Below are 16,388 nucleotides of genomic sequence, written 5' to 3'. Positions count from 1 at the left end.
ATGTGCGTTCTCCCCTGGATCCTGCTGACAAAGCAAGTCTTTGCCCTCCCAGTGGTCCTCTCCTTGGCCTGCTGAGCCATGGGCTCCTTGGCCGTGTTTCTCTTCCTCCTTCAATCCAATCCTACCCACTTTCCATCATTAAAAAACACTCCAAGTTTCTAATCTGCTCATGTCCACCTTCTTTGCTTTATAGGGTTTTAGTGAATTTATTCTTGCATACATATTTCCTTGGTCATTTCAATGGACTTTAGGGAGGCACAGAGGTAGAGGTATTGGCTAAGGGATCCCTCTAGAACACCAACTCATCCACTGGATTGAACACCAAGACAGTCACCGGTGGCTTACAAGAGCAGCATCAGTAGAGTGTGTTGGCAGAAGCCAAACTAGTAGGTTGAGTAGATTTGAGTAAAGAAAGGCGTTTTGGTTATCTATAGCTATGGGACAATCTACCATAAAACTTAGTGGCTTAAAACCTCCATTTATTATTACCTTTCAGAGTTTTGGGGTTGATTGGGTTCAGTTAGATGGTTCTAGATTGGGGTCTGTTTTGGACTGAATTGTTTTCCTCCAAAAGATATGTTGAAGTCCTAACCCCCATTGCCTCAGAATTTGGCCTTATTTAGAAATAGGGTCTCTGTACACATGCACATGTATGTTTATTGCAGCACTATTCACAGTAGCAAAGACTTGGAACCAACCCAAATGTCCATCAATGATAGACTGGATTAAGAAAATGTGGCACAGACACACCATGGAATACTATGCAGCCATAAAAAAGAATGAGTTCATGTCCCTTGCAGGGACATGGATGAAGCTAGAAACCGTCATTCTCAGAAAACTGTCACAAGGACAGAAAACCAAACACCACGTGTTTTCACTCATAGGTGGGAATTGAACAATGAGAACACTTGGACACAGGGCAGGGAACATCACACACCGGGGCCTGTCAGGGGGTGGGAGGTTGGGGGAGGGATAGCATTAGGAGAAATACCTAATGTAAATGATGAGTTGATGAGTGCAGCAAACCAACATGGCACATGTATACCTCTGTATCAAACCTGCACTTTGTGCACATGTACCCTAGAACTTAAAGTATAATAAATAAATAATAAGCAAATTAATACATAAAAAAGAAATAGGGTCTCTGTAGATATAATTATCTAATATGAAGTCATAATGGAGTATGATGGGCTATAAATACCATATGACTGGCATCCTTGTAAGAAGGGGAAGGAGACACATAGAGAGAACGCCAAGTGATGACAGAGGCAGAGCTTGGACCAATGCAGCTGCAATCCAAGTAATACCAAGGACTGATGGCCACCACCAGAAACTAGGAAAAGGCAAAGGAAAGATTCTACCCAGAGTTCAGAGGGAGATTGGCCCTGCCAACACCTTGATTTCAGACTTCTCACCTCATAACTGTGAGGAAATAAATTTCTTCTTTGTGAGCCACCCAGTTTGTGGTACTTGATATGGAAGCCCTAGGGGACTAGTACAGAATCTCTCATACAATTGCAGTCAGATCTTGACTTGGGCTGGAATTAACTTGTCTTAGTCCATTCCTGGTGCTATAACAAAATCCCTTAGGCCAGGTAATCCATAAGCAATAGAATTTATTTCTCACAGTTGTAGATGTAGGGAAGTTCAAGGTCAAGGTACCAACAGGTGCAGGTAAGGACTTTCTCCCGGCTTCATAAATGGCACTTTGTTGCTGCATCCTCATGAGGTGGGAGGAAAGCAAGGGCAAAAGCGACTAACAGACTCCCTCTTGTTCTTTTATTATATCAGGGCACTAACCCCATTCATGACATGGAGCTCTCATAACCTACACACCTCCTGAAGGCCCCACCTCTTAATATTGTTGGATTGGGGATTCAGTTTCAGCATTAAATTTGGAGGAACACAAACATGCAACCCAGTAGCACAACTGAAGGCTGTATGGGGCTATATGTCCAGAGGGTTCTCCACATGACAGGTGCTTCATCTGGGACAATAAGAACTGCTGGGGCCTGGCTGTACATTGTTCTCTTGCTCCTTGCAGCCTTTCAACATAGCCAGGTGTGTTGGACTTGTTTACATGGCAGCTAGCTTCCCCCAGAACAAGTGTTCCAGGAGACCCAGGTGGAAGGAACAAGACTTCTATTGACCTAACCTCAAAAGTTACAGTGAGAGAGGGGCTATGAGAGGATAGGCTCCAGAATTTAATTAGCAGGTTAAACCTGAGACTGTAGGAAAAACACCTGTTTCGTTGTATCAGGAGAGAAGCAGATGAGGATGGATAGAGACACAGCAAATGTGTGGATGGAGAATGACATATGGGAGTGAGGACAGCAGCTTCAGGATGTTGAGAGAATTCTCATATACTGGCATCTAGTGTCTCTGTGTCTGAAGAAGCAAAGTTATGTGCTGACACTGGTAAGAAAGAAGTATGGTAGGAGAGAGAGCTTGGGGAGAGTGACATTTGGAAAGAGTCACAGTGAAGAATGGGAAAGAGAGCTAACTATGGTCACATACACCACAAGACCCCAGCATCTGTCATTGTTAAATGATAAATTTTGGAAAGGGGAATGAGAGTGAAATCCTGGGGGAGCAGTTGTTTCCTGCTGTCAGTGGCATTCTTATTGACATTTCCTGAGTTTTCCAGCCCTAATCTAGGTCTCCAGCAGTCAGCGAACTAGATGTTATTTCTAAAATCAAGATAATGGAATCTGGGAAAATATGATCACTGCTTCATAAGTACATTTCATTAAAAATCAATATCTTCATACTTCATAGGCCACTAGAGAAGGGAAGAAAAATGTGAAAAATAGTTCAAACATCTCATCTAAACATTCTTAGAGAATGCCTTACTCTGACTTTATGAACCAGTCCTTCCATGTTTCCCTTTGTGGCATACTACTGTATTTAAAGTGGGAAAACAGTACTTAACATATGAATTTTTCAGACTCAGACTGCACGGATTAATTGTATCTCATCCTGGAAAACAGCCATATTTAGTTCATTTTGCTGTGATTGATTGGCTGGGTGTGGGTGAGAGGCAGACCCATTTTCCTCAATGTTGATTTCAGTTGTGTTGAGTGTGGCCATTTTTGTCAATGATCATGGAGTGAGTTTCTGTGATTAGTCATTTAACTGTATGGTAATTGCAAGCTAAATAGAGTGTTTACAACAAACCCCTTGGTTTAGAGATGGAGACCATGTCAAATTGCATCCTGTGAAAATTGCATAAATAAAAATTTGCATCTAGAAGGGCCCTTCATGAAAATTATGAAAAGATTGTAGAATTTTTATTTGCATTGTGTAGTAGTTCTGTAATTGACAAATGAATTCTAACTGTAGTCCATAATACATTGCATCCAATGATTATTCATCATAACTACGTATATATTGCTTTGCTCATTATGAAAAGTAACAATGTTGGCAATCACTTTAATTGTTTTTCTTATCAGATTAGTGATAAAGTGCCATAATGAACATAACCTTCCAGAATGTATTCACTAATGGAATAAACAAAGCTAGGTCTTGGCACAGTACAGATCATACAAAGACAGATTTGCCTTTTCATCTCTTCCTGAGAGCCACAGCAGTACCTCTCTTCTCTGTGAAGTGTCCTTGACTCTAACTTGGTCTGGAATTTCAGAAGCATTCATTACTTTTTGTCTCATGATTAGTCAAAAGAAGATCTGGCTGGGCACGGTGGCTCACACCTGTAATCCCAGCACTTTGGGAAGCTGAGGTGGGCGGATCACAAGGTCAGGAAATCGAGACCATCCTGGCTAATACGGTGAAACCCTGTCTCTACTAAAAACACAAAAAAATCAGCCAGCTGTGGTGGTGGGCGCCTATAGTCCCAGCTGCTCGGGAGGCTGAGGCAGGAGAATGGCATGAAGCCGGGAGGCAGAGCTTGCAGTGAGCAGAGATCGCACCACTGCACTCCAGCCTGGGCAACAGAGCGAAACTCTGTTTCAAAAAAAAAAAAAATCTATACCATCAATCCAAACAGAATTACATGAAAATTTCTGAAAATGAAGACTTTAAAGTCCCTGGGTTTGGACAATTGCCTGGAAAGACTTAAATAATCAGAAAAAATAAAAGCTTCAAACACCAAGACATTCTCCCTTCTTTAAAAATTTGAAGGAAAAAATTCCAGGGTGAAGTGGTATGTTAGTCTGTTTTTGTATTGCTATAAAGAAATACCTGAGACTGGATAATTTATAAAGAAAAGAGGTTTAATTGGCTCATTATTCCACAGGGTGTACAGGAAGCATGTACAGTATGTACAGGATGTATAGGAAGCTGACATCTGTTCCACTTTAGAGGAGGCCTCAGGAAACTTATAATCATGGCGGAAGGGGGAGTAGGTGCATCACGTGACTGGAGTGGAAGCAAGAAAGAGGGCGGTGCAGCGCTACACACTTAAACAACCAGATCGCATGAGAACTCTATTACAAGAACACCACCAAGGGGATGGTGCTAAACCGTTCATGAAAGATCCACCCTCATGAGCCAGTCACCTCCCGCCAGACCCCCATCTCCAACATTGGGGATTACAATTCCACATGAAATTTGGGTGGGGACACAGATCCAAACCGTATCAAATGTCATCACAGTTGACAATGCCTGAGGCAATTTTAATTCATCAGTGCATAGACAACATAATTCACATCTCCTATGCAGCAAAAGGGACAGATGCTATCAAGGCTTAAACACTATGAAAGATAATATTTGTTTCTCTGCAGAACTGAAATCACTATTATAGAACTCATTATTCTCTTTTTCCCTAGGTACAAACAAATTTCTTCCTTTAAGAAGAGAAAATTCATTTCTTTTGCCCTGGCCCCAGGTTTGGTTGGTTTTCTTTTCCTCCTCCTTTTCCTCTGTTTCCCTTTCTTTTTGCTCTTTAAAGGCCAGTACTTACTCTGAAAATGATTTCCTATTTCTGAAGTTAGCATACCCATCACCTTACTAACAACTAAGACACCTCCATGTGTGTTTCTCAGGGACACCTGCAGGTAAATTGTAAGTAGGTAGTTCATGACAATCATTATATCATTGAGAGAATTTGCAGGAGACATTCAATTATTTATGCTTTAAATCAGCCATTATTGGGTACCCATCACATACTGACCCTCACCGTTCCAGGACCTATACTTTGGGATATAAACTTCCCAGAACAGAGTAGGCATTGAATGTTTATTAAGTAAGTGGCAGTACCTGCTTCCAAGAAGCTCCCAGTCTAATGAGGGAGGTGGACCTTTACACAGAAAAGTATAATTTATGGTTTGATTAGTATTCTAGAATAGTTAGAAATAGCCAAAATGGGAGCACAGGAAAGGAAGTAACCAAGTTTAGGAAGATTGAGAAAGGCCCCACAGAAATAGTGTTTGGGGTAGATTTTGAAGGAGGAGCAGATGTTCGTCAGGTGAAAAGGTTGGAAGAACGGTGTCTGACGGCATGTGTATATTTGTGTGTAGAGGAGTGTGAACACAGGCATTCCAAGCACGGGTAATGGCACATGTAAAGGCATGGAGGCTGAGGTGGTGTGGTGGATCCTGGAAACAGTGTTCACTTTTGCTGGAATCTGGGAGATATCCAGGTGAGGGGTTAATTGAGAAGAAAGATAGGTGCTAGATGTTGAAAGACTCTGTGACCTTCATTGCAGAGTTTTGGGCTTTGCCAATAGGAATCAAATGATGGTCTAGTAAAAAAGAGACAAAAATCACATTTATTTTAAAAATCAACTTTTCACCATTGAGGTTAATGTCAGCTGTAGGGTTGTTATATATGGCCTTTATTGTATTGAGGTACATTCCTTCCATACCTAGTTTGTTGAGAATTTTTATTATGAAAACAAGTTGAATTTTTCATCAAATGCTTTTTCTGCATCTAATGAGATGAGCATATGGTTTTTGTCCTTCATTTTGCTAATATGATATTTCACATCTATAGATTCACATATGTTGAACCATCCTTGCATCCCTGGGATAAATGCTACTTGATTATGGTGAATCATACTTTTAATATGCTGTTGAATTCAGTTTACTAGTACTCTTGTTTTTATTGAGGATTTTTGCATCGATGTTCATCAGGGATATTGGTCTGTAATTTTCTTTTATTGTAATGTCCTTGTCTGGCTTTGGTATCAGAGTAATGCTGGCCTCATGAAAAGAGTTCCAAAGTACTCCTTTTTGTTTACTTTTTAGGGAGCACTTGAGAAAAATTGGTATTAGTTCTTCTTTAAATGTTTGTTAGAATTCACCCATGAAGTCATCAAGTCCTGGGCTTTTCTTTGATGGGAGAAAATTTTATTGTTGATTCAGTCTTCTTATTTATTATTCATCTTTTTAGATTTTAATTTTTTTTCTTGATTCAGTGTTGGTAAGTTGTATGTATCTATGGTTTGCCCATTTCTTCTAGTTATCCAATTTATTGGCATATTATTCTTAAGATCAGGAACAAAACGAAGATGCCCACTTTAACCCCTTCTATTCAATGTAATATAATATTAGAGGTCCTTGCCAGAGTAATTAAGCAAGAGAAAGAAATAAAAGGCATCTAAGTAAGAAAGAAAGTAGTGAAATTGTTGCTGTTTGCTGACAACATGATCCTATGTATAGAAAACCCTAAACACCCTATCAAAAAAACTATTAGAACTGAAAAACAAATACAGTAAAGTTGCAGGATACAAAATCAACAAACAAAAACAGTAGTATTTCTATACACTAACAACAAATTATCCAAAAAAGAAATTTAAAAATTTTATTCACAGTAGCTACAAAAACTAAAATACCTAGGAATACATTTAACCAAAGAGGTGAAAGATCTCTACAATGAAAACTATAAAACATCGATAAAAGAAATTGAAGACACAAATACATGGAAATATATTCTGTCTTCATGCCTTGGAAAAATTAATATTGCCAAAATGTGCATACTACTCAAAGCAATATACAGGTTTGAAGCAATTCCTATAAAAATTTCAATGCCATTTTTCACAGAAATAGGATAAAATCTTAAAATTTATATGGTATTGCAAAAGACACCAAATAACCAAAGCAATCTTGAGCAGGAAAAACAAAGCTGGAGGCATCACACTATTTGACTTTAAACTATATTACAAAGTTATAGTACATATAACAACATCATGTTGGCATAAAAATAGACACATCAACCAATAGAACAGAATTGGGAACCCCGAAATGAACTCACACATCAATGGTCTATTAATTTTTAACAAAAGTGCCAAGAACACAATCAGTAAAGGACAGTGGCTTTAACAAAGAGTGTTGGGAAAACTGGATATCCATATGCAGAAGAATGAAATTAGACCCATATCTCTCTCCACATACAAAAATAAAATCAAAATGAGTTAAGGGCTCAAATGTAAGTTCTGGAACTGTAAAACTAACTAGAAGAAAACAGGAGAAAAAAACTATGCAACATTGGTTTGGGCAGTTATTTTTTTAATTTGACCCAAAAAACTCAAGAAACAAAACCAAAAATAAATAATAGGCCTTACATCAGACTAAAAATCTTCTCCATAGCAAGCAAACAACAGAGTGAAGAGAAAACCTACAGGTTGAGAGAAAATATTTTCTAGCAATACCTCTGATAAGGGGTTAATATCCAAAATATGTAATAACTCAAAAACTCAATAGCAAAAAAATAAATAACTCAATTTAAAAACAGGCAACAGATATATGAAAAAATGCTCAACATCAGTAATCATTAGGGAAATGATGAGATATTACTTCCCACCTGTCAGAATGGTTATTACTAAAAAAAGATTGAAGATAACAAATACTGGCGAGGATGGGGGAAAAGAAAATCTTTGTACATTGCTGGTGGGAATGTAAATGAGTACAGCCATTATTGAAAACTGTGTGGATATTCTTCAAAAAACTAAAAACAGAACGACAATATGGTCCAGCAATTCCACTACTGGGTAGGTAGTCTAGGACTTAAAATTAGTATTATGAAGAGATAGCTAAACTCTCATCTTCATTACAGCATTATTTACAGTGTCCAAGATGTGGAAATAAGTATCAACCTAGGGATGAATGGATAAAGAAAATGTGATATATATACAGAATGGAATACTATACAGCCTTAATAATGAAGAAAATCTGTTTTGTGAGGCAACATGAGTGAACCTAGAGGACATTAAGTTAAGTGAAATAGACAAAGCACATAAGGAGAAAAATTACATGTTCTCACTTATATATGGAGTCTAAAATAATAAAACTCATAGAAGCAGAGAGTAGATTAGTGATTACCAGAGGCTGGGGGTGGGGAGTGTGGGGAACGAGGGAGATGTTGGTCAAAGGGCAGAAAGTTGCAGTTAGACAACAGGAACAAATGATAACTATTTAAGTTGATGGATATGAAATTAGCTTGTTTCAATCATTCCACATCATTCATATATATATATATATATATAAAATATATATATAATACATATAAAAATATATAAAATATATATATAATACATATAAAATAACATCACTTTGTACCCCCATAATTGTATGTAATTATAATGTGTAAAAAATAAAATTAAATTAAAAAAACTAAATTTTAAAAAGATCACTCTGTTCAGTGTTTCCTAGGGTAAATAACTTTTTTAAATGATGGATGAAATAAAGATAACATTTTTCTTTATTTCAGAAGAACTCTGAATTTATAATATTGTGCACTAAGAATCTCTAAAAGGAGATTATACTGTAAAGCATCCAGGACCACCACCTCTTGGTTCCAAAACCAGGAAATCTCAAGGGGTGATAATATTGTGTTCATTTCCGTTTATGCAAACTGTATGTCTATTGGAAACAGCCATTCCACACTCAAGGACTTCATGTCACATATTTGGGCACTTCAGTGCCCTCATAATATTAATATAATTGGAGGTTGAAAGGTTTGTGCTGTCCCAAGCAAAGCATGAAATGTTTCATGAATTGGTGGAAAATTAGGACCAGAAGGATGTCATGTGTCCATTTCAGTGTTTTGGTTTTAGGGAAATCCAAGACAGTACATGATTGATTATGATTAATTGTATTTACTTACATAGTTCTCTGTGGATATTTTCATCCGAACTGGGGAAGCACAAGAATTAAGCAGACACCTTTGAATTATTCAAGCTGATGGTTAAAATAGCCCATTAATATTTCAGATCACCCCCCTGTACAAAATAATTCCTACATTAGTTCATCTGTCTGCATAAAAGCATCTTCACCTGAAAAAATTAAAAAGCTTGGGCTACATTTTTTAAAAGTCTTTCCGGCTCTAAGTGGTAAGGATTCTATTACTTAAACAGTATATGAGGGCCACATTAGAGTGTATATCACCTAAGCTTTCTCCCTTTTTCAGGAATTTACAGATCACCAAGGCAAATAATGCTTAAGGCAGATCAGACATCTGTTTGGAAACCATAAATAAAAACAATAGCAAATACTAAACAGGTTTTACTTATCTATTAAATACTAGTTTTCTCAAATTTAAATATTTATTATGTACTCTGAGATGAGATAGCGACTTAAAACACCTTTCCACTCAAGGCTTGGCACTTAGCACAGCCTGACATCACTTTTCATATCATCCTAAGTCTGTTTCCCAAAATGTGGTCATGAGGCCACCTACCTAATCAGACTCGCTGGAAAAGCTTATCGATGAACATTCCTGGATGCTAATCTGTTAGGGATGCAGATTTCATAGAGCAGGCTAGAGCTCAAGAATCTGCATTGTTAATAAACTCCCCAACAGAATCTTATGCACACACATTTAAATACTACTTCCTCCAAGATGTAAATCACTGTGCTGGGAGTATGGCCAAATAAATAGTAGAAGAGGGTCTGAGGTAACATCAGAGTAACAGGGGATTAATACCACTGCGTTCTGGTAACTCCCCTCACTTCATTCTAGCCAATGGCAAGGAGGTCGCTGCTCCTCTGTTTCACCCCTTGTCTTGTCTGAAAGGTAAACAAACTTTCCAGAAAGTAGTTTTACCAACAAGTGGGGGAAGGGAGCAGCAGAGGTTGGAGATCTAATGGGGAAAGATCTGCCTTAAGTTTTTGTTTTTTTTTTTTTTCTCAAAAAGTAGATGGAATTTGGAGAAACTAAGTGATTCCAGGGTTCACTGTATAAACTATCCAGATGGATTTAGAGATGATAATATGCGTACATTTGGAACTAAGGCAAAGAACCAGTACACATATGATAACTCAATACAACTGAAAACACAGCCATTTGATTTTTAATGGATACAAGAATTTTAATATGCTTCTAGACCTTGTTTTTCTTTTTTCTATTTTCTTGTATTTTTGAAATTCTCTGTATTCTTGAATGTGGACTTTTTCCTTTTATAAATCCAGTCCACTAATGCGTACAAACCTCTTGTTTCTGCCCTAAGGCTAAGAACATTCCAGGTGAACTAATCAATCAATTTTTGCCCATTAAGAAAGAGCACTAAAATAAAAAGAATCCTAACCTTTTGATGGATCTGCTAGTTGTTTGCTAAATGCTTTCTTTTTTTAATGGCAAAACACCAAGAGGAGAAGCAGTCTTTCACCTTGAGAAGAAAAGCTTCCAGTTCCTAGGGAATTTGTAGCATTTGGGGAATTTGTACCATTTGGGGAATTTTTTTTTCAAATCCTGGAGTGTTGGTCAACCACAGCATCACTTGGTAATAGTGGTGTTATTTTTAGTTAAGTCTTTCTAGCCCAAGTTGGAACATGTGCATATTTAAAATGTAGAATAAATGCTTTTGCAAAACAAACTGAGAACCAGGCGTGGTGTTTGGCTTAACTGAATACCTAACTCAGCAATAGCTTTTGCACAGTGTTGTTCAAAATATCTTCCTTCAATTTTCAGATTCTTTGCCTTATATTATAGAATTGATGGAGTAACTGATTTATTTTGTAGGATCTGAAACTTACAACTCGTTATTTCCAGGTTCTGAGTGTTATATGACTGAACCTATTGGTAATGTGTGTTCTTCCAGCCTAATTGTTAAATGAGAGAAGTTCATGAAGAAAAATGAGATATGATGTTGCATTTCATGAAACAGCTGTCTCAGCCCAAACAAATGTTTCTCTTATCTGTAGAAGATAAAATAAGACATAGCTGACCAGAGATCTTCAAGTTTTAAAAGTTTAACAACAACAACAACAACAAAAAACAGATGTTTCACATGCATAGTGTCTAGCCTATCATGGTGTTTTACTCCGGTCTACTGGTGGATGCTTTTCCTCAGCTGAACATATTCCTGACTAATAGTGGAATTCAATGGAGAAATTGGATTCAGGTTAGAATCCAACTTAGCTTAAGCCATTATTACTTCAAGCAAGAGATACATAAAATTAGAGAATGACAATCCGATTTACTAAATTAATAAGCACACCACAACTATGCTTAACTCAGTATTGTAGTTTTAAAGGTCAGAAGTAATGGAAAATCAATCCATTTCTCTTTTCTTTTTTCAGGTTTTTGACCAGACAAGCCAACCTTTTTCAAGGTAAACAACATTATACTCTTCTACAATTTGTTGGCAAAATCCAGCAAATTGTTATTGGTTTTAGATAAGTTTTTGCTGTATGTCATGAGTGAGACATTCAAATGGTGCTCAGAATTAGAGTTTACTGGTGATGTTAGTAATTCGAGCATGCTATGAATATTGCTTGACTAAGTACTGGTCTTAAGAGAAATTGAGAGAGAGAGAATGAGAGAGAGAGAGAGAGAGAGAGAGACAGACAGTGTGTGTGTATCTTTTTCTTGCCCAATCAGCCCTTTTATGATACAGCAGACTCTTTGTCTCTGATGTTCAAAAACAGAAGAAGGTTTCTTTGTGAGCAGCTGTGGCAGGGCCTTGCACCTCTCCAAAGCCTGTTTTGGAAGAATTAAAAAGCAAAGTGCCCCCAGCACAGCCCTAACCTTTCAGCTTTGGTGAGGTCTTCCTGTCCAACTCCAGCAGGAGAGTATGAGCCAAGTTATTTAACTTTCCAGGAGTATTTGTAAAAATAGCAATTGAGGATGTGTTAATCATATTAAATAACATAATAGGGATCCTTTTTTATTTCATTAGAAAATCAGAATGCATTTGATGTGCACCATCTGGTTTGTGAATACAAGAATAAGTTTTCAAAAGGGCACATTTCCAAGTTCTATGTTTCATATGCTTCAGAAGGAAAAACCTGTAAGCAGCTCTATTTTTAATGAGAGCAATGCTAAAGCTAATAAGATTGGGGTGGATTTCCAGTATGTGCCATTTCTCCTAAACTACATGTGTTTGCAATATATTTGGCAGAAATGTCCTGTTGAGAGGCTAGGCTTCCAATTGAAAATTTTAAAGTTCTCCATGTGTTAACTGGAAAACAGAGAAAGCTATCATTGTAGTAGAGCATCTGGCTTCCTAGGTATTAATTATGGGTCCATCTACTCATAAAGACTAGTATTTTAAAGTTATCTCCTGTTACTTACTATGTTAATTCTAGAGACTCTAAGTTTTCAGATCATAGAAAAAGTCAAGTTAAACTTCATTGTGTATTGTATGCTTTTTAAAAATGTCTTTTAGATGCAGTCGCTGTTTGTACATAATAAGCAGAAACAAAATAATAATAAAATACCAGATTTACTATTGCTACCCCCATATTGAGTTATTAAAATATAATTTTTATTTAAACAAAAATATAGCTGTGGAATATAGTCATCTTACTCCATGAAACAGAAACATATTTGGATCACAAACCTGCTTTAGAGGAGTAATTCCTTCAGTTTCTTCCATAATTTTTACAATTCTATACAGTAACAAACAGGATTTGTGAGGCAATATAATGTTCTTCTTAACCTCTCAGTAATCGGAGGCATCTTCTGTATGTATTCCACAAGTCCAGCTCATGCCGATGAAGGAAGTATAATTACATTACAGGCGATCTCATCTAAGGTAATTACAATTGTCACCGTCAATCCAATTAAACAGGATAACTAACTCTACTGAGTCAGAAGCACTATAAAGCTTTCTGACTAAATCCAGGCTTTGGGATAAAGATGTGATTAGAATTTTGAGAATTTTCATTTGCTAAAATACCGTTGTGTATACAAATAGATAACAATGTTGGGAGAGGGGGCTGGTGGGGAGAGATTGGATATAGGTAGGCTTTTTTTTTTTTCATTTACTGATCAATTTCTTATTTCTAAGCCAGAAATCAATGTAGATTCTCAGCAACAAACTTCAGGCACACAACATCATTATGGAAAGGTTACCCCGGCATCACAACATCCTAATGCTCTACTGTTCCCATCTGGCCTCTCGTCCTGAATCAATCCTGGATCTCATTATTCCTTCAGAGACCTATCATCTTGTTCCAGTTGTAAAGATGCAAAGCACCATCTCCTGAGCTCCATCCCTGCCTTTGCAGGATGGAAGAAGTTGGCTCAAGTAACAGTCCCTCACCCCCGAAACTCTTGCAGTAGTTTGTACAGGGTCAGTGTGGGAGGCAACGTGGAACATCACTAAGAATTACAGAGGTATAATGACAAGTGGATAGGATCCACTTCTCAAAGATTTCACCTCTGTCTCTGTAGTCCAGGCAAGAGGATAAGCTTTGAACAACAGAACTCAGAGAATGAGAAACGGAAATGATATTGGGCACTGTGACTAAGATTGATAAAGGGCCCAAGTGAGATGGCATATGCTTTCATTGGATGGTACACTATGTGTGTTTTCTTTATGGTTTTTCTTATAGAAAACCATAAAGATACTGGTGTTTTCTTTATGGTTTTTCATAAATAAAGAGATATAGGAGATAAACTTCTTTGTCACGGGGTAGGAGGGGAGAATTTGCAATCTGATGTCAGTGGCTCCCTTAGTCACCCGTGACTCACCACTCAGCATCATCTCTCAGAAGCCCACACCCTGGCTTTTCTGTCCTGTAGCTGGGACCTTCCGCCTGTCTCCATTTCTTCTTATGTGTTTTTCTTTTTTTTTTTTTTTTATTATACTTTAGGGTTTTAGGGTACATGTGCACAATGTGCAGTTTTGTTACATATGTATCCATGTGCCATGTTGATTTCCTGCACCCATTAATTCGTCATTTAGCATTAGGTGTATCTCCTAATGCTGTCCCTCCCCCCTCCCCCCACCCCACAACAGTCCCCGGAGTGTGATGTTCCCCTTCCTGTGTCCATGAGTTCTCATTGTTCAATTCCCACCTATGAGTGAGAACATGCGGTGTTTGGTTTTTTGTCCTTGCAATAGTTTACTGAGAATGATGTTTTCCAGTTTCATCCATGTCCCTACAAAGGACACGAACTCATCATTTTTTATGGCTGCATAGTATTCCATGGTGTATATGTGCCACATTTTCTTAATCCAGTCTATCGTTGTTGGACATTTGGGTTGGTTCCAACTCTTTGCTATTGTGAATAGTGCCGCAATAAACATACGTGTGCATGTGTCTTTATAGCAGCATGATTTATAGTCCTTTGGGTATATACCCAGTAATGGGATGGCTGGGTCAAATGGTATTTCTAGTTCGAGATCCCTGAGGAATCGCCACACTGACTTCCACAATGGTTGCACTAGTTTACAGTCCCACCAACAGTGTAAAAGTGTTCCTATTTCTCCACATCCTCTCCAGCACCTGTTGTTTCCTGATTTTTTAATGATGGCCATTCTAACTGGTGTGAGATGGTATCTCACTGTGGTTTTGATTTGCATTTCTCTGATGGCCAGTGATGAGGATCTCATTAAACTAAAGAGCTTCTGCACAGCAAAAGAAACTATCATCAGAGTGAACAGGCAACCTACACAATGGGAGAAAATTTTTGCAACCTACTCATCTGACAAAGGGCTAATATCCAGAATCTACAATGAACTCAAACAAATTTACAAGAAAAAAACAAACAACCCCATCAAAAAGTGGGCAGAGGACATGAACAGACACTTCTCAAAAGAAGACATTTATGCAGCCAAAAAACACATGAAGAAATGCTTCTTATGTGTTTTTCATCCCTTTCACACTCCTTGCCACTTGTGGATGCCTCTTCTCTTTGTCCCTATAGAAACTTCCAATCCTGCTTTAGAACTTACTCCTTCAGGAAAGCAACTCTCACTGAAGTGTGGGAGCGGAGCAGAGAAAAGACTAGGTAGGAAGAGAGCCGAGCTCAATTTTATATTCCACGACTAACTGGTTCTGACTTTCTCAACAAGTCGCCAAAGCTAGCTGAGTCCAAGTTCCTCATCCGTAAAATGAAGATGTTACCATCTGTGCTGCCAACCCCATTTTACTTAATTTCATGGAGTGTCTAAAATGAAGTTATAAATGTGCGAAAAGTCCCTCATAATTTATAAATTCCATACAAATTTGAGGGAATATATATAATTATTATTCTTATTAAGTCCCCTCCCCCTCGCCCCAATTATTTCCTTCTGTTGATTCCTGCAGCCCTTGCAATTTAAATGGTACCTCTAAAAATGCCCTCTTTTATTTCCTGGTGTATTGTTTCTGTACTTTCTGTTTCCTTTTGAGTGTCTAAGAACCCAAAGGCTGGCACTATGTTGCTTACTTCTTTTCTGTTTTTCCTAACATTTAATTTATTTTCTGACCCCCTGAGATGCAGTGATTTGTGGAGGCATTGTATTGTGTTTATACCCTCTTTTGTTTTCTTCCCATGTTTGCAAAGCATACAGCCCAACTTGGTCTTGAAGAAGTCAGGCTGCAGCATCAGTTAATGAGCATAGAAAGGGCCCAGGTAGGAACCGGAGGCAGAGGCCTTCTGTGATGCCCTTGGCAATGACTAAGACCATGATATGACCCTTGGAGATGGAGAGGAGGGAGTCTCATAGTGCTGGAGGTTGGGTTTCTTATCTTTCTGAAAGGAGAGAGATGGCCTGACCCTTGGAGATGGAGAGGAGGGAGTCTCATAGTGCTTGAGGTTGGGTTTCTTATCTTTCTGAAAGGAGAGAGATCAAAAACCAAATTAATTTGACTTTAAAAAATAAAGAAGAGAGACATTTCTTTCACATCCAAGTTTGTGGACTAAAGCTTTACATAAAGAAAATGCTTAACACATAATTGTTATTACAGTATGCAGTTCCTAAAAAGATTCTACAATCCATCTGGTCAGATAAACTTAAGAGAAAAATAGAGCCTAGAAAGTCTTAAGCTATTTCATTTCTTAGGGGTAGAAGTGGGTATCCTTCCACTACTTATTTAAAGACAACTAAATAGGGATATGCTAATAGCTTCAATTAAAATTATGGAAGAAGTAGTCCAGGAGACGTCTTGAAACTTGAAACTTTGTCAAATTGAATTAACTATTTTAAATACTCAGAATTTTCATTAACATACAATATATGTTACACTTACAATATTTGTTGTGTTTGAAATTCAGAG

General features: G+C 37.7%; 1 protein-coding gene across 2 annotated transcripts in view; it reads left to right on the top strand.

The window, feature by feature from the left end:
- Window positions 1-16,388, top strand: part of SEMA6D (semaphorin 6D) — a 600,716-nt gene that overhangs the window by 412,266 nt on the left and 172,062 nt on the right. For both annotated transcript variants that reach the window (XM_055279017.2, XM_055279010.2), the window contains exon 4: window positions 11,478-11,509. The gene's annotated coding sequence lies outside the window, so the exon portion shown is untranslated. The remainder of the gene's footprint in view (window positions 1-11,477; window positions 11,510-16,388) is intronic.

This window comes from Symphalangus syndactylus, chromosome 5, assembly GCF_028878055.3.
Source record: "Symphalangus syndactylus isolate Jambi chromosome 5, NHGRI_mSymSyn1-v2.1_pri, whole genome shotgun sequence".
Taxonomy (NCBI): domain Eukaryota; kingdom Metazoa; phylum Chordata; class Mammalia; order Primates; family Hylobatidae; genus Symphalangus; species Symphalangus syndactylus.
Note: the sequence above shows the minus strand (reverse complement) of the source record. Positions and strands in the feature narration are given on the sequence as shown.